Below are 19,841 nucleotides of genomic sequence, written 5' to 3'. Positions count from 1 at the left end.
GTTTTGTCACTACAGTGTAGACACTCACGTATGTTCTGTTTTGTTACTACAGTGTAGACACTCACGTATGTTCTGTTTTGTCACTACAGTGTAGACACTCACGTATGTTTTGTTTTGTCACTACAGTGTAGACACTCACGTATGTTCTGTTTGTTACTACAGTGTAGACACTCACGTATGTTCTGTTTTGTCACTACAGTGTAGACACTCACGTATGTTCTGTTTTGTCACTACAGTGTAGACACTCACGTATGTTCTGTTTTGTAACTACAGTGTAGACACTCACGTATGGTCTGTTTTGTTACTACAGTGTAGACACTCACGTATGTTCTGTTTTGTCACTACAGTGTAGACACTCACGTATGTTCTGTTTGTTACTACAGTGTAGACACTCACGTATGTTCTGTTTTGTCACTACAGTGTAGACACTCACGTATGTTCTGTTTTGTCACTACAGTGTAGACACTCACGTATGTTCTGTTTTGTCACTACAGTGTAGACACTCACGTATGTTCTGTTTTGTCACTACAGTGTAGACACTCACGTATGTTCTGTTTTGTCACTACAGTGTAGACACTCACGTATGTTCTGTTTTGTCACTACAGTGTAGACACTCACGTATGTTCTGTTTTGTAACTACAGTGTAGACACTCACGTATGTTCTGTTTTGTCACTACAGTGTAGACACTCACGTATGTTCTGTTTTGTCACTACAGTGTAGACACTCACGTATGTTCTGTTTTGTTACTACAGTGTAGACACTCACGTATGTTCTGTTTTGTCACTACAGTGTAGACACTCACGTATGTTCTGTTTTGTCACTACAGTGTAGACACTCACGTATGTTCTGTTTTGTCACTACAGTGTAGACACTCACGTATGTTCTGTTTTGTTACTACAGTGTAGACACTCACGTATGTTCTGTTTTGTCACTACAGTGTAGACACTCACGTATGTTTTGTTTTGTCACTACAGTGTAGACACTCACGTATGTTTTGTTTTGTCACTACAGTGTAGACACTCACGTATGTTCTGTTTTGTCACTACAGTGTAGACACTCACGTATGTTCTGTTTTGTCACTACAGTGTAGACACTCACGTATGTTCTGTTTTGTCACTACAGTGTAGACACTCACGTATGTTCTGTTTTGTCACTACAGTGTAGACACTCACGTATGTTTTGTTTTGTCACTACAGTGTAGACACTTACGTATGTTCTGTTTTGTCACTACAGTGTAGACACTCACGTATGTTCTGTTTTGTCACTACAGTGTAGACACTCACGTATGTTCTGTTTTGTCACTACAGTGTAGACACTCACGTATGTTCTGTTTTGTCACTACAGTGTAGACACTCACGTATGTTTTGTTTTGTCACTACAGTGTAGACACTCACGTATGTTCTGTTTTGTCACTACAGTGTAGACACTCACGTATGTTCTGTTTTGTCACTACAGTGTAGACACTCACGTATGTTTTGTTTTGTCACTACAGTGTAGACACTTACGTATGTTCTGTTTTGTTACTACAGTGTAGACACTCACGTATGTTCTGTTTTGTTACTACAGTGGAGACACTCACGTATGTTCTGTTTTGTCACTACAGTGTAGACACTTACGTATGTTCTGTTTTGTTACTACAGTGTAGACACTACGTATGTTCTGTTTTGTTACTACAGTAGACACTCACGTATGTTCTGTTTTGTTACTACAGTGTAGACACTCACGTATGTTCTGTTTTGTCACTACAGTGTAGACACTCACGTATGTTCTGTTTTGTCACTACAGTGTAGACACTCACGTATGTTCTGTTTTGTCACTACAGTGTAGACACTCACGTATGTTCTGTTTTGTCACTACAGTGTAGACACTCACGTATGTTCTTTTTGTCACTACAGTGTAGACACTCACGTGTTCTGTTTTGTTACTACAGTGTAGACACTCACGTATGTTCTGTTTTGTCACTACAGTGTAGACACTTACGTATGTTTTATTTTGTCACTACAGTGTAGACACTCACGTATGTTCTGTTTTGTCACTACAGTGTAGACACTCATGTATGTTCTGTTTTGTTACTACAGTGTAGACACTCACGTATGTTCTGTTTTGTCACTACAGTGTAGACACTCACGTATGTTTTGTTTTGTCACTACAGTGTAGACACTCACGTATGTTCTGTTTTGTTACTACAGTGTAGACACTCACGTATGTTCTGTTTTGTCACTACAGTGTAGACACTCACGTATGTTCTGTTTTGTCACTACAGTGTAGACACTCACGTATGTTCTGTTTTGTCACTACAGTGTAGACACTCACGTATGTTCTGTTTTGTTACTACAGTGTAGACACTCACGTATGTTCTGTTTTGTCACTACAGTGTAGACACTCACGTATGTTCTGTTTTGTTACTACAGTGTAGACACTCACGTATGTTCTGTTTTGTCACTACAGTGTAGACACTCACGTATGTTCTGTTTTGTCACTACAGTGTAGACACTCACGTATGTTTGTTTTGTCACTACAGTGTAGACACTCACGTATGTTGTGTTTTGTCACTACAGTGTAGACACTCACGTATGTTCTGTTTTGTCACTACAGTGTAGACACTCACGTATGTTCTGTTTTGTCACTACAGTGTAGACACTCACGTATGTTCTGTTTTGTCACTACAGTGTAGACACTCACGTATGTTCTGTTTTGTTACTACAGTGTAGACACTCACGTATGTTTGTTTTGTCACTACAGTGTAGACACTCACGTATGTTCTGTTTTGTCACTACAGTGTAGACACTCACGTATGTTTCTGTTTTGTCACTACAGTGTAGACACTCACGTATGTTCTGTTTTGTCACTACAGTGTAGACACTCACGTATGTTCTGTTTTGTCACTACAGTGTAGACACTCACGTATGTTCTGTTTTGTCACTACAGTGTAGACACTCACGTATGTTCTGTTTTGTCACTACAGTGTAGACACTCACGTATGTTCTGTTTTGTCACTACAGTGTAGACACTCACGTATGTTCTGTTTTGTCACTACAGTGTAGACACTCACGTATGTTCTGTTTTGTCACTACAGTGTAGACACTCACGTATGTTCTGTTTTGTCACTACAGTGTAGACACTCACGTATGTTCTGTTTTATCACTACAGTGTAGACACTTATGTATGTTTTATTTTGTCACTACAGTGTAGACACTCACGTATGTTCTGTTTTGTCACTACAGTGTAGACACTCACGTATGTTCTGTTTTGTTACTACAGTGTAGACACTCACGTATGTTCTGTTTTGTCACTACAGTGTAGACACTCACGTATGTTTTGTTTTGTCACTACAGTGTAGACACTCACGTATGTTCTGTTTGTTACTACAGTGTAGACACTCACGTATGTTCTGTTTTGTCACTACAGTGTAGACACTCACGTATGTTCTGTTTTGTCACTACAGTGTAGACACTCACGTATGTTCTGTTTTGTAACTACAGTGTAGACACTCACGTATGGTTGTTTTGTTACTACAGTGTAGACACTCACGTATGTTCTGTTTTGTCACTACAGTGTAGACACTCACGTATGTTCTGTTTGTTACTACAGTGTAGACACTCACGTATGTTCTGTTTTGTCACTACAGTGTAGACACTCACGTATGTTCTGTTTTGTCACTACAGTGTAGACACTCACGTATGTTCTGTTTTGTAACTACAGTGTAGACACTCACGTATGGTCTGTTTTGTTACTACAGTGTAGACACTCACGTATGTTCTGTTTTGTCACTACAGTGTAGACACTCACGTATGTTCTGTTTTGTCACTACAGTGTAGACACTCACGTATGTTCTGTTTTGTAACTACAGTGTAGACACTCACGTATGTTCTGTTTTGTTACTACAGTGTAGACACTCACGTATGTTCTGTTTTGTCACTACAGTGTAGACACTCACGTATGTTCTGTTTGTTACTACAGTGTAGACACTCACGTATGTTCTGTTTTGTCACTACAGTGTAGACACTCACGTATGTTCTGTTTTGTCACTACAGTGTAGACACTCACGTATGTTCTGTTTTGTAACTACAGTGTAGACACTCACGTATGGTCTGTTTTGTTACTACAGTGTAGACACTCACGTATGTTCTGTTTTGTCACTACAGTGTAGACACTCACGTATGTTTTGTGTTGTCACTACAGTGTAGACACTCACGTATGTTTTGTTTTGTCACTACAGTGTAGACACTCACGTATGTTCTGTTTTGTCACTACAGTGTAGACACTCACGTATGTTCTGTTTTGTCACTACAGTGTAGACACTCACGTATGTTCTGTTTTGTCACTACAGTGTAGACACTCACGTATGTTCTGTTTTGTCACTACAGTGTAGACACTCACGTATGTTTGTTTTGTCACTACAGTGTAGACACTTACGTATGTTCTGTTTTGTCACTACAGTGTAGACACTCACGTATGTTCTGTTTTGTCACTACAGTGTAGACACTCACGTATGTTCTGTTTTGTCACTACAGTGTAGACACTCACGTATGTTCTGTTTTGTCACTACAGTGTAGACACTCACGTATGTTTTGTTTTGTCACTACAGTGTAGACACTCACGTATGTTCTGTTTTGTCACTACAGTGTAGACACTCACGTATGTTCTGTTTTGTCACTACAGTGTAGACACTTACGTATGTTCTGTTTTGTCACTACAGTGTAGACACTTACGTATGTTCTGTTTTGTTACTACAGTGTAGACACTTACGTATGTTCTGTTTTGTTACTACAGTGGAGACACTCACGTATGTTCTGTTTTGTCACTACAGTGTAGACACTTACGTATGTTCTGTTTTGTTACTACAGTGTAGACACTTACGTATGTTCTGTTTTGTTACTACAGTGTAGACACTTACGTATGTTCTGTTTTGTACTACAGTGTAGACACTCACGTATGTTCTGTTTTGTCACTACAGTGTAGACACTCACGTATGTTCTGTTTTGTCACTACAGTGTAGACACTCACGTATGTTCTGTTTTGTCACTACAGTGTAGACACTCACGTATGTTCTGTTTTGTCACTACAGTGTAGACACTCACGTATGTTCTTTTTTGTCACTACAGTGTAGACACTCACGTGTGTTCTGTTTTGTTACTACAGTGTAGACACTCACGTATGTTCTGTTTTGTCACTACAGTGTAGACACTTATGTATGTTCTGTTTTGTCACTACAGTGTAGACACTCACGTATGTTCTGTTTTGTCACTACAGTGTAGACACTCACGTATGTTCTGTTTTGTTACTACAGTGTAGACACTCACGTATGTTCTGTTTTGTCACTACAGTGTAGACACTCACGTATGTTTTGTTTTGTCACTACAGTGTAGACACTCACGTATGTTCTGTTTTGTTACTACAGTGTAGACACTCACGTATGTTCTGTTTTGTCACTACAGTGTAGACACTCACGTATGTTCTGTTTTGTCACTACAGTGTAGACACTCACGTATGTTCTGTTTTGTAACTACAGTGTAGACACTCACGTATGGTCTGTTTTGTTACTACAGTGTAGACACTCACGTATGTTCTGTTTTGTCACTACAGTGTAGACACTCACGTATGTTCTGTTTTGTTACTACAGTGTAGACACTCACGTATGTTCTGTTTTGTCACTACAGTGTAGACACTCACGTATGTTCTGTTTTGTCACTACAGTGTAGACACTCACGTATGTTTTGTTTTGTCACTACAGTGTAGACACTCACGTATGTTCTGTTTTGTCACTACAGTGTAGACACTCACGTATGTTCTGTTTTGTCACTACAGTGTAGACACTCACGTATGTTGTGTTTTGTCACTACAGTGTAGACACTCACGTATGTTCTGTTTTGTCACTACAGTGTAGACACTCACGTATGTTCTGTTTTGTTACTACAGTGTAGACACTCACGTATGTTTTGTTTTGTCACTACAGTGTAGACACTCACGTATGTTCTGTTTTGTCACTACAGTGTAGACACTCACGTATGTTTTGTTTTGTCACTACAGTGTAGACACTCACGTATGTTTTGTTTTGTCACTACAGTGTAGACACTCACGTATGTTCTGTTTTGTCACTACAGTGTAGACACTCACGTATGTTCTGTTTTGTCACTACAGTGTAGACACTCACGTATGTTCTGTTTTGTCACTACAGTGTAGACACTCACGTATGTTTTGTTTTGTCACTACAGTGTAGACACTCACGTATGTTGTGTTTTGTCACTACAGTGTAGACACTCACGTATGTTCTGTTTTGTCACTACAGTGTAGACACTCACGTATGTTCTGTTTTGTCACTACAGTGTAGACACTCACGTATGTTCTGTTTTGTCACTACAGTGTAGACACTCACGTATGTTCTGTTTTGTCACTACAGTGTAGACACTCACGTATGTTCTGTTTTGTCACTACAGTGTAGACACTCACGTATGTTCTGTTTTGTCACTACAGTGTAGACACTCACGTATGTTCTGTTTTGTCACTACAGTGTAGACACTCACGTATGTTCTGTTTTGTCACTACAGTGTAGACACTCACGTATGTTCTGTTTTGTCACTACAGTGTAGACTCACGTATGTTCTGTTTTGTCACTACAGTGTAGACACTCACGTATGTTCTGTTTTGTCACTACAGTGTAGACACTTACGTATGTTCTGTTTTGTTACTACAGTGTAGACACTCACGTATGTTCTGTTTTGTTACTACAGTGTAGACACTCACGTATGTTCTGTTTTGTCACTACAGTGTAGACACTTACGTATGTTTGTTTTGTCACTACAGTGTAGACACTTACGTATGTTCTGTTTTGTTACTACAGTGTAGACACTCACGTATGTTCTGTTTTGTTACTACAGTGTAGACACTCACGTATGTTCTGTTTTGTCACTACAGTGTAGACACTTACGTATGTTTTGTTTTGTCACTACAGTGTAGACACTCACGTATGTTCTGTTTTGTTACTACAGTGTAGACACTCACGTATGTTCTGTTTTGTTACTACAGTGTAGACACTCACGTATGTTCTGTTTTGTTACTACAGTGTAGACACTTACGTATGTTCTGTTTTGTTACTACAGTGTAGACACTTACGTATGTTCTGTTTTGTCACTACAGTGTAGACACTTATGTATGTTTTATTTTGTCACTACAGTGTAGACACTCACGTATGTTCTGTTTTGTCACTACAGTGTAGACACTCACGTATGTTCTGTTTTGTTACTACAGTGTAGACACTCACGTATGTTCTGTTTTGTCACTACAGTGTAGACACTCACGTATGTTCTGTTTTGTCACTACAGTGTAGACACTCACGTATGTTCTGTTTTGTCACTACAGTGTAGACACTCACGTATGTTCTGTTTTGTCACTACAGTGTAGACACTCACGTATGTTCTGTTTTGTCACTACAGTGTAGACACTCACGTATGTTGTGTTTTGTCACTACAGTGTAGACACTCACGTATGTTCTGTTTTGTCACTACAGTGTAGACACTCACGTATGTTCTGTTTTGTCACTACAGTGTAGACACTCACGTATGTTCTGTTTTGTCACTACAGTGTAGACACTCACGTATGTTCTGTTTTGTCACTACAGTGTAGACACTCACGTATGTTGTGTTTTGTCACTACAGTGTAGACACTCACGTATGTTCTGTTTTGTCACTACAGTGTAGACACTCACGTATGTTCTGTTTTGTCACTACAGTGTAGACACTCACGTATGTTCTGTTTTGTCACTACAGTGTAGACACTCACGTATGTTCTGTTTTGTCACTACAGTGTAGACACTCACGTATGTTCTGTTTTGTCACTACAGTGTAGACACTCACGTATGTTCTGTTTTGTCACTACAGTGTAGACACTCACGTATGTTCTGTTTTGTCACTACAGTGTAGACACTCACGTATGTTCTGTTTTGTCACTACAGTGTAGACACTCACGTATGTTCTGTTTTGTCACTACAGTGTAGACACTCACGTATGTTCTGTTTTGTCACTACAGTGTAGACACTCACGTATGTTCTGTTTTGTCACTACAGTGTAGACACTCAAGTATGTTCTGTTTTGTCACTACAGTGTAGACACTCACGTATGTTCTGTTTTGTCACTACAGTGTAGACACTCACGTATGTTCTGTTTTGTCACTACAGTGTAGACACTCACGTATGTTCTGTTTTGTCACTACAGTGTAGACACTCACGTATGTTCTGTTTTGTCACTACAGTGTAGACACTCACGTATGTTCTGTTTTGTCACTACAGTGTAGACACTCACGTATGTTCTGTTTTGTCACTACAGTGTAGACACTCACGTATGTTCTGTTTTGTTACTACAGTGTAGACACTCACGTATGTTCTGTTTTGTCACTACAGTGTAGACACTCACGTATGTTGTGTTTTGTCACTACAGTGTAGACACTCACGTATGTTCTGTTTTGTCACTACAGTGTAGACACTCACGTATGTTCTGTTTTGTTACTACAGTGTAGACACTCACGTATGTTCTGTTTTGTCACAGTGTAGACACTCACGTATGTTGTGTTTTGTCACTACAGTGTAGACACTCACGTATGTTCTGTTTTGTCACTACAGTGTAGACACTCACGTATGTTTTGTTTTGTCACTACAGTGTAGACACTCACGTATGTTCTGTTTTGTCACTACAGTGTAGACACTCACGTATGTTCTGTTTTGTCACTACAGTGTAGACACTCACGTATGTTCTGTTTTGTCACTACAGTGTAGACACTCACGTATGTTCTGTTTTGTCACTACAGTGTAGACACTCACGTATGTTCTGTTTTGTCACTACAGTGTAGACACTCACGTATGTTCTGTTTTGTTACTACAGTGTAGACACTTACGTATGTTCTGTTTTGTTACTACAGTGTAGACACTCACGTATGTTCTGTTTTGTCACTACAGTGTAGACACTCACGTATGTTTTGTTTTGTCACTACAGTGTAGACACTTACGTATGTTCTGTTTTGTCACTACAGTGTAGACACTCACGTATGTTCTGTTTTGTCACTACAGTGTAGACACTCACGTATGTTCTGTTTTGTCACTACAGTGTAGACACTCACGTATGTTCTGTTTTGTCACTACAGTGTAGACATTCACGTATGTTTTGTTTTGTCACTACAGTGTAGACACTCACGTATGTTCTGTTTTGTCACTACAGTGTAGACACTCACGTATGTTCTGTTTTGTCACTACAGTGTAGACACTCACGTATGTTTTGTTTTGTCACTACAGTGTAGACACTTACGTATGTTCTGTTTTGTCACTACAGTGTAGACACTCACGTATGTTCTGTTTTGTCACTACAGTGTAGACACTCACGTATGTTCTGTTTTGTCACTACAGTGTAGACACTCACGTATGTTCTGTTTTGTCACTACAGTGTAGACACTCACGTATGTTCAGTTTTGTCACTACAGTGTAGACACTTACGTATGTTCTGTTTTGTTACTACAGTGTAGACACTTACGTATGTTTTGTTTTGTTACTACAGTGTAGACACTCACGTATGTTCTGTTTTGTCACAACAGTGTAGACACTTACGTATGTTTTGTTTTGTCACTACAGTGTAGACACTTACGTATGTTCTGTTTTGTTACTACAGTGTAGACACTTACGTATGTTCTGTTTTGTTACTACAGTGGAGACACTCACGTATGTTCTGTTTTGTCACTACAGTGTAGACACTTACGTATGTTCTGTTTTGTTACTACAGTGTAGACACTTACGTATGTTCTGTTTTGTTACTACAGTGTAGACACTTACGTATGTTCTGTTTTGTTACTACAGTGTAGACACTTACGTATGTTCTGTTTTGTTACTACAGTGAGACACTCACGTATGTTCTGTTTTGTCACTACAGTGTAGACACTTACGTATGTTCTGTTTTGTTACTACAGTGTAGACACTTACGTATGTTCTGTTTTGTTACTACAGTGTAGACACTTACGTATGTTCTGTTTTGTCACTACAGTGTAGACACTTACGTATGTTTTGTTTTGTCACTACAGTGTAGACACTTACGTATGTTCTGTTTTGTTACTACAGTGTAGACACTCACGTATGTTCTGTTTTGTTACTACAGTGGAGACACTCACGTATGTTCTGTTTTGTCACTACAGTGTAGACACTTACGTATGTTCTGTTTTGTTACTACAGTGTAGACACTCACGTATGTTCTGTTTTGTTACTACAGTGGAGACACTCACGTATGTTCTGTTTTGTCACTACAGTGTAGACACTTACGTATGTTCTGTTTTGTTACTACAGTGTAGACACTTACGTATGTTCTGTTTTGTTACTACAGTGTAGACACTCACGTATGTTCTGTTTTGTTACTACAGTGTAGACACTCACGTATGTTCTGTTTTGTTACTACAGTGTAGAGACTTACGTATGTTCTGTTTTGTTACTACAGTGTAGACACTTACGTATGTTCTGTTTTGTTACTACAGTGTAGACACTCACGTATGTTCTGTTTTGTCACTACAGTGTAGACACTCACGTATGTTCTGTTTTGTCACTACAGTGTAGACACTCACGTATGTTGTGTTTTGTCACTACAGTGTAGACACTCACGTATGTTCTGTTTTGTCACTACAGTGTAGACACTCACGTATGTTCTGTTTTGTCACTACAGTGTAGACACTCAAGTATGTTCTGTTTTGTCACTACAGTGTAGACACTCACGTATGTTGTGTTTTGTCACTACAGTGTAGACACTCACGTATGTTCTGTTTTGTCACTACAGTGTAGACACTCACGTATGTTGTGTTTTGTCACTACAGTGTAGACACTCACGTATGTTCTGTTTTGTCACTACAGTGTAGACACTCACGTATGTTGTGTTTTGTCACTACAGTGTAGACACTCACGTATGTTCTGTTTTGTCACTACAGTGTAGACACTCACGTATGTTGTGTTTTGTTACTACAGTGTAGACACTCACGTATGTTCTGTTTTGTCACTACAGTGTAGACACTCACGTATGTTCTGTTTTGTCACTACAGTGTAGACACTCACGTATGTTCTGTTTTGTCACTACAGTGTAGACACTCACGTATGTTCTGTTTTGTTACTACAGTGTAGACACTCACGTATGTTCTGTTTTGTCACTACAGTGTAGACACTCACGTATGTTGTGTTTTGTCACTACAGTGTAGACACTCACGTATGTTCTGTTTTGTCACTACAGTGTAGACACTCACGTATGTTCTGTTTTGTTACTACAGTGTAGACACTCACGTATGTTCTGTTTTGTCACTACAGTGTAGACACTCACGTATGTTGTGTTTTGTCACTACAGTGTAGACACTCACGTATGTTCTGTTTTGTCACTACAGTGTAGACACTCACGTATGTTCTGTTTTGTCACTACAGTGTAGACACTCACGTATGTTCTGTTTTGTCACTACAGTGTAGACACTCACGTATGTTCTGTTTTGTCACTACAGTGTAGACACTCACGTATGTTCTGTTTTGTCACTACAGTGTAGACACTCACGTATGTTCTGTTTTGTCACTACAGTGTAGACACTCACGTATGTTCTGTTTTGTCACTACAGTGTAGACACTCACGTATGTTGTGTTTTGTCACTACAGTGTAGACACTCACGTATGTTCTGTTTTGTCACTACAGTGTAGACACTCACGTATGTTCTGTTTTGTCACTACAGTGTAGACACTCACGTATGTTCTGTTTTGTCACTACAGTGTAGACACTCACGTATGTTCTGTTTTGTCACTACAGTGTAGACACTCACGTGTGTTCTGTTTTGTCACTACAGTGTAGACACTCACGTATGTTCTGTTTTGTCACTACAGTGTAGACACTCACGTATGTTGTGTTTTGTCACTACAGTGTAGACACTCACGTATGTTCTGTTTTGTCACTACAGTGTAGACACTCACGTATGTTCTGTTTTGTCACTACAGTGTAGACACTCAAGTATGTTCTGTTTTGTCACTACAGTGTAGACACTCACGTATGTTGTGTTTTGTCACTACAGTGTAGACACTCACGTATGTTCTGTTTTGTCACTACAGTGTAGACACTCACGTATGTTGTGTTTTGTCACTACAGTGTAGACACTCACGTGTGTTCTGTTTTGTCACTACAGTGTAGACACTCACGTATGTTGTGTTTTGTCACTACAGTGTAGACACTCACGTATGTTTTGTTTTGTCACTACAGTGTAGACACTCACGTATGTTCTGTTTTGTCACTACAGTGTAGACACTCACGTATTCTGTTTTGTCACTACAGTGTAGACACTCACGTATGTTCTGTTTTGTCACTACAGTGTAGACACTCACGTATGTTGTGTTTTGTCACTACAGTGTAGACACTCACGTATGTTCTGTTTTGTCACTACAGTGTAGACACTCACGTATGTTGTGTTTTGTCACTACAGTGTAGACACTCACGTATGTTTTGTTTTGTCACTACAGTGTAGACACTCACGTATGTTCTGTTTTGTCACTACAGTGTAGACACTCACGTATGTTCTGTTTTGTCACTACAGTGTAGACACTCACGTATGTTGTGTTTTGTCACTACAGTGTAGACACTCACGTGTTCTGTTTTGTCACTACAGTGTAGACACTCACGTATGTTTTGTTTTGTCACTACAGTGTAGACACTCACGTATGTTCTGTTTTGTCACTACAGTGTAGACACTCACGTATGTTCTGTTTTGTCACTACAGTGTAGACACTCACGTATGTTCTGTTTTGTCACTACAGTGTAGACACTCACGTATGTTCTGTTTTGTTACTACAGTGTAGACACTCACGTATGTTCTGTTTTGTCACTACAGTGTAGACACTCACGTATGTTGTGTTTTGTCACTACAGTGTAGACACTCACGTATGTTCTGTTTTGTCACTACAGTGTAGACACTCACGTATGTTCTGTTTTGTCACTACAGTGTAGACACTCACGTATGTTCTGTTTTGTCACTACAGTGTAGACACTCAAGTATGTTCTGTTTTGTCACTACAGTGTAGACACTCACGTATGTTCTGTTTTGTCACTACAGTGTAGACACTCACGTATGTTCTGTTTTGTCACTACAGTGTAGACACTCACGTATGTTCTGTTTTGTCACTACAGTGTAGACACTCACGTATGTTCTGTTTTGTCACTACAGTGTAGACACTCACGTATGTTGTGTTTTGTCACTACAGTGTAGACACTCACGTGTTCTGTTTTGTCACTACAGTGTAGACACTCACGTATGTTCTGTTTTGTCACTACAGTGTAGACACTCACGTATGTTCTGTTTTGTCACTACAGTGTAGACACTCACGTATGTTCTGTTTTGTCACTACAGTGTAGACACTCACGTATGTTCTGTTTTGTCACTACAGTGTAGACACTCACGTATGTTCTGTTTTGTCACTACAGTGTAGACACTCACGTATGTTCTGTTTTGTCACTACAGTGTAGACACTCACGTATGTTGTGTTTTGTCACTACAGTGTAGACACTCACGTATGTTCTGTTTTGTCACTACAGTGTAGACACTCACGTATGTTCTGTTTTGTTACTACAGTGTAGACACTCACGTATGTTCTGTTTTGTCACTACAGTGTAGACACTCACGTATGTTCTGTTTTGTTACTACAGTGTAGACACTCACGTATGTTCTGTTTTGTCACTACAGTGTAGACACTCACGTATGTTGTGTTTTGTCACTACAGTGTAGACACTCACGTATGTTTTGTTTTGTCACTACAGTGTAGACACTCACGTATGTTGTGTTTTGTCACTACAGTGTAGACACTCACGTATGTTGTGTTTTGTCACTACAGTGTAGACACTCACGTATGTTCTGTTTTGTCACTACAGTGTAGACACTCACGTATGTTGTGTTTTGTCACTACAGTGTAGACACTCACGTATGTTGTGTTTTGTCACTACAGTGTAGACACTCACGTATGTTCTGTTTTGTCACTACAGTGTAGACACTCACGTATGTTCTGTTTTGTCACTACAGTGTAGACACTCACGTATGTTGTGTTTTGTCACTACAGTGTAGACACTCACGTATGTTCTGTTTTGTCACTACAGTGTAGACACTCACGTATGTTCTGTTTTGTCACTACAGTGTAGACACTCACGTATGTTTTGTTTTGTCACTACAGTGTAGACACTCACGTATGTTCTGTTTTGTCACTACAGTGTAGACACTCACGTATGTTCTGTTTTGTCACTACAGTGTAGACACTCACGTATGTTCTGTTTTGTCACTACAGTGTAGACACTCACGTATGTTTTGTTTTGTCACTACAGTGTAGACACTCACGTATGTTCTGTTTTGTCACTACAGTGTAGACACTCACGTATGTTCTGTTTTGTCACTACAGTGTAGACACTCACGTATGTTCTGTTTTGTCACTACAGTGTAGACACTCACGTATGTTCTGTTTTGTCACTACAGTGTAGACACTCACGTATGTTTTGTTTTGTCACTACAGTGTAGACACTCACGTATGTTCTGTTTTGTCACTACAGTGTAGACACTCACGTATGTTCTGTTTTGTCACTACAGTGTAGACACTCACGTATGTTCTGTTTTGTCACTACAGTGTAGACACTCACGTATGTTCTGTTTTGTCACTACAGTGTAGACACTCACGTATGTTTTGTTTTGTCACTACAGTGTAGACACTCACGTATGTTCTGTTTTGTTACTACAGTGTAGACACTTACGTATGTTCTGTTTTGTTACTACAGTGTAGACACTCACGTATGTTCTGTTTTGTCACTACAGTGTAGACACTCACGTATGTTTTGTTTTGTCACTACAGTGTAGACACTTACGTATGTTCTGTTTTGTCACTACAGTGTAGACACTCACGTATGTTCTGTTTTGTCACTACAGTGTAGACACTCACGTATGTTCTGTTTTGTCACTACAGTGTAGACACTCACGTATGTTCTGTTTTGTCACTACAGTGTAGACATTCACGTATGTTTTGTTTTGTCACTACAGTGTAGACACTCACGTATGTTCTGTTTTGTCACTACAGTGTAGACACTCACGTATGTTCTGTTTTGTCACTACAGTGTAGACACTCACGTATGTTTTGTTTTGTCACTACAGTGTAGACACTCACGTATGTTCTGTTTTGTCACTACAGTGTAGACACTCACGTATGTTCTGTTTTGTCACTACAGTGTAGACACTCACGTATGTTCTGTTTTGTCACTACAGTGTAGACACTCACGTATGTTCTGTTTTGTCACTACAGTGTAGACACTCACGTATGTTCAGTTTTGTCACTACAGTGTAGACACTACGTATGTTCTGTTTTGTTACTACAGTGTAGACACTCACGTATGTTTTGTTTTGTTACTACAGTGTAGACACTCACGTATGTTCTGTTTTGTCACTACAGTGTAGACACTACGTATGTTTTGTTTTGTCACTACAGTGTAGACACTTACGTATGTTCTGTTTTGTTACTACAGTGTAGACACTCACGTATGTTCTGTTTTGTTACTACAGTGTAGACACTCACGTATGTTCTGTTTTGTCACTACAGTGTAGACACTCACGTATGTTCTGTTTTGTTACTACAGTGTAGACACTCACGTATGTTCTGTTTTGTTACTACAGTGTAGACACTCACGTATGTTCTGTTTTGTTACTACAGTGTAGACACTCACGTATGTTCTGTTTTGTTACTACAGTGTAGACACTCACGTATGTTCTGTTTTGTCACTACAGTGTAGACACTCACGTATGTTCTGTTTTGTTACTACAGTGTAGACACTCACGTATGTTCTGTTTTGTTACTACAGTGTAGACACTTACGTATGTTCTGTTTTGTCACTACAGTGTAGACACTCACGTATGTTTTGTTTTGTCACTACAGTGTAGACACTACGTATGTTCTGTTTTGTCACTACAGTGTAGACACTCACGTATGTTCTGTTTTGTCACTACAGTGTAGACACTCACGTATGTTCTGTTTTGTCACTACAGTGTAGACACTCACGTATGTTCTGTTTTGTCACTACAGTGTAGACACTCACGTATGTTCTGTTTTGTTACTACAGTGGAGACACTCACGTATGTTCTGTTTTGTCACTACAGTGTAGACACTCACGTATGTTCTGTTTTGTCACTACAGTGTAGACACTCACGTATGTTCTGTTTTGTTACTACAGTGTAGACACTCACGTATGTTCTGTTTTGTTACTACAGTGTAGAGACTTACGTATGTTCTGTTTTGTCACTACAGTGTAGACACTCACGTATGTTCTGTTTTGTCACTACAGTGTAGACACTCACGTATGTTCTGTTTTGTTACTACAGTGTAGACACTCACGTATGTTCTGTTTTGTCACTACAGTGTAGACACTTACGTATGTTCTGTTTTGTCACTACAGTGTAGACACTTACGTATGTTCTGTTTTGTCACTACAGTGTAGACACTCACGTATGTTCTGTTTTGTCACTACAGTGGAGACACTCACGTATGTTCTGTTTTGTCACAACAGTGTAGACACTTACGTATGTTTTGTTTTGTCACTACAGTGTAGACACTCACGTATGTTCTGTTTTGTTACTACAGTGTAGACACTTACGTATGTTCTGTTTTGTTACTACAGTGGAGACACTCACGTATGTTCTGTTTTGTCACTACAGTGTAGACACTCACGTATGTTTTGTTTTGTCACTACAGTGTAGACACTCACGTATGTTCTGTTTTGTCACTACAGTGTAGACACTCACGTATGTTCTGTTTTGTCACTACAGTGTAGACACTCACGTATGTTTTGTTTTGTCACTACAGTGTAGACACTCACGTATGTTTTGTTTTGTCACTACAGTGTAGACACTTACGTATGTTCTGTTTTGTTACTACAGTGTAGACACTCACGTATGTTCTGTTTTGTTACTACAGTGTAGACACTCACGTATGTTCTGTTTTGTCACTACAGTGTAGACACTCACGTATGTTCTGTTTTGTTACTACAGTGTAGACACTCACGTATGTTCTGTTTTGTCACTACAGTGTAGACACTCACGTATGTTCTGTTTTGTCACTACAGTGTAGACACTCACGTATGTTCTGTTTTGTTACTACAGTGTAGACACTTACGTATGTTCTGTTTTGTTACTACAGTGTAGACACTTACGTATGTTCTGTTTTGTCACTACAGTGTAGACACTCACGTATGTTCTGTTTTGTTACTACAGTGTAGACTTACGTATGTTCTGTTTTGTCACTACAGTGTAGACACTCACGTATGTTCTGTTTTGTCACTACAGTGTAGACACTCACGTATGTTTTGTTTTGTCACTACAGTGTAGACACTCACGTATGTTCTGTTTTGTTACTACAGTGTAGACACTCACGTATGTTCTGTTTTGTCACTACAGTGTAGACACTCACGTATGTTCTGTTTTGTCACTACAGTGTAGACACTCACGTATGTTCTGTTTTGTCACTACAGTGTAGACACTCACGTATGTTCTGTTTTGTCACTACAGTGTAGACACTCACGTATGTTCTGTTTTGTCACTACAGTGTAGACACTCACGTATGTTCTGTTTTGTCACTACAGTGTAGACACTTACGTATGTTCTGTTTTGTCACTACAGTGTAGACACTTACGTATGTTCTGTTTTGTCACTACAGTGTAGACACTCACGTATGTTCTGTTTTGTTACTACAGTGTAGACACTCACGTATGTTCTGTTTTGTCACTACAGTGTAGACACTCACGTATGTTCTGTTTTGTCACTACAGTGTAGACACTCACGTATGTTCTGTTTTGTCACTACAGTGTAGACACTCACGTATGTTCTGTTTTGTCACTACAGTGTAGACACTCACGTATGTTCTGTTTTGTCACTACAGTGTAGACACTCACGTATGTTCTGTTTTGTCACTACAGTGTAGACACTCACGTATGGTCTGTTTTGTCACTACAGTGTAGACACTCACGTATGTTCTGTTTTGTCACTTCAGTGTAGACACTCACGTATGTTCTGTTTTGTCATATTAAACTAACAAACTAATATAAATGATATCAAATCGCGAGTATTTTATGTTCCCCCAGGCTCACTAAAATTTTATTGTGTCACTGATGTATTTTGAATTTTTCTAAAATGCTCAAAACTACAATTAATGTTGCGATTTAACTGGGAAACTTACTTTTTAATGCGACTTTTCTCTAAAACTCTCTTCCTCTCAAACGAGATAAAATCTCTATAGGCAGGACCTATGAGCCAACGTTTGCAGGTAAATCCATAATGACCGTCAAGACTACCTATCAAATTCCCTGAAATTAAAAATTCAATAAAATATTGTAAAAGTCATATGATATTCAAAACTGCCATGCAGCTGCCTCGTATGATCGTTTAGCATTTTTTGAGGATGAAACAACAAGTTGATAAACTGAATGATCAGTTTCTGCAGACAGAAATTCATTTTCAGGAAGAACATAATTAGAAATGTTGACAACAGATAAAACTTTGATCGAAAAATCTCTTACAAACTTAGAAACAATATCCAATTACAACTTGGGAACGCTATGTATCATAAACGAGAATCAAAGCTTTACATAAGTTTAGGAAATCCATACGCTCTAAGTACCCAAGTAACACCAGAAAAACGGAAAGAATTGAAGCCACGTTGAATAGTGGAATGCCAACTTCTTGTTCGGACCAGCAACTCCATATGTTTAAAGCAGCCATGTAACACTAGAAAAATAACAAGAATCCAAACCATGCTAAATTTTTTGGCAAAATGTACAAAATTTTCAGCTAGTGGAAACAAACTCTAAAGCTTGATTCCCATTTTGTACTAAAAACTACTAATAACTTTAACAGGTCAATTTTTCCTCCCTTCCACATTTAGAACTGTTCCCTTTTTCAACATTGCACACTGCACTCACAGTGACTGTACAGTTGCTCCAAGTGAAATTTTTCTCTGAATATAACGTGCTGCAATATAACATAACTTCTTTGCGTGTACAGAATTGCTGCATTGACGCGTTTTTATCGTTCAACTTCGTTGAAGATTGCATTTACAACTTTTCTTTTTTATTCCATGGTAAAGTTCAATTGCTACAGTAGTCCCTGTAGACGATACATTTTTTTTGTCAAACATGCATACAAGTGGAAAAAAACACAACAACTTGAATTATCTTTTCGAAAACTAATCAAAATTTGTTCTGTCGAAGGATTAGGAAGGAGATTCGCGAATTGTTAGCCATGCGTAAATGTTGTGTTGTGCCCCAGGTTTGTCAGCTTTTCAGCTGTTACGTGTCCCCCTCTATAATTAAAGTCCTTACTTACTATATAATTAAAGTCCTTACTTATTTAACAAAATTTTATGTTCTTATCTTATACCGTCAAGCTGTTGTGTCTTGACTCCTTTCATAGCTTTTAGTTCTAAATTACATCAGAAACCATATAACATTAGTTGGACTCAAAATGAACACCAATATGTACAACAAACCCTGCAAAATGTACCCCTACACACATCAAACCATGCAAAGTGTACCCCTACATACACATCAAACCATGCAAAGTGTACCCCTACATACACAACAAACTATGCAAAGTGTACCCCTATATACACAACAAACTATGCAAAGTGTACCCCTACATACACAACAAATCACGCAAAGTGTACCCCTACACACATCAAACCATGCAAAGTGTACCCTACATACACATTAAACCATGCAGTGTACCCCTACATACACAACAAACCATGCAAAATGTACCCCTACACACATCAAACCATGCAAAGTGTACCCCTACA

The 19,841-nt window shown here is 39.0% G+C and overlaps 1 protein-coding gene across 1 annotated transcript in view; it reads right to left on the bottom strand.

The window, feature by feature from the left end:
• Positions 1–19,841, bottom strand: part of LOC124438187 (AP-3 complex subunit mu-1-like) — a gene marked incomplete at its 5' end in the record, with an annotated part of 36,845 nt that overhangs the window by 12,199 nt on the left and 4,805 nt on the right. The window contains 3 exons of the mRNA XM_046988206.1: positions 18,225–18,351; positions 18,634–18,772; positions 19,424–19,465. The remainder of the gene's footprint in view (positions 1–18,224; positions 18,352–18,633; positions 18,773–19,423; positions 19,466–19,841) is intronic.

This window comes from Xenia sp. Carnegie-2017, unplaced genomic scaffold (genome assembly GCF_021976095.1).
Source record: "Xenia sp. Carnegie-2017 unplaced genomic scaffold, XeniaSp_v1 HiC_scaffold_19, whole genome shotgun sequence".
In the NCBI taxonomy this organism is placed as follows: domain Eukaryota; kingdom Metazoa; phylum Cnidaria; class Anthozoa; order Malacalcyonacea; family Xeniidae; genus Xenia; species Xenia sp. Carnegie-2017.
The sequence above is the reverse complement of the archived record's forward strand: the minus strand, read 5'-3'. Positions and strand labels throughout refer to the sequence as shown.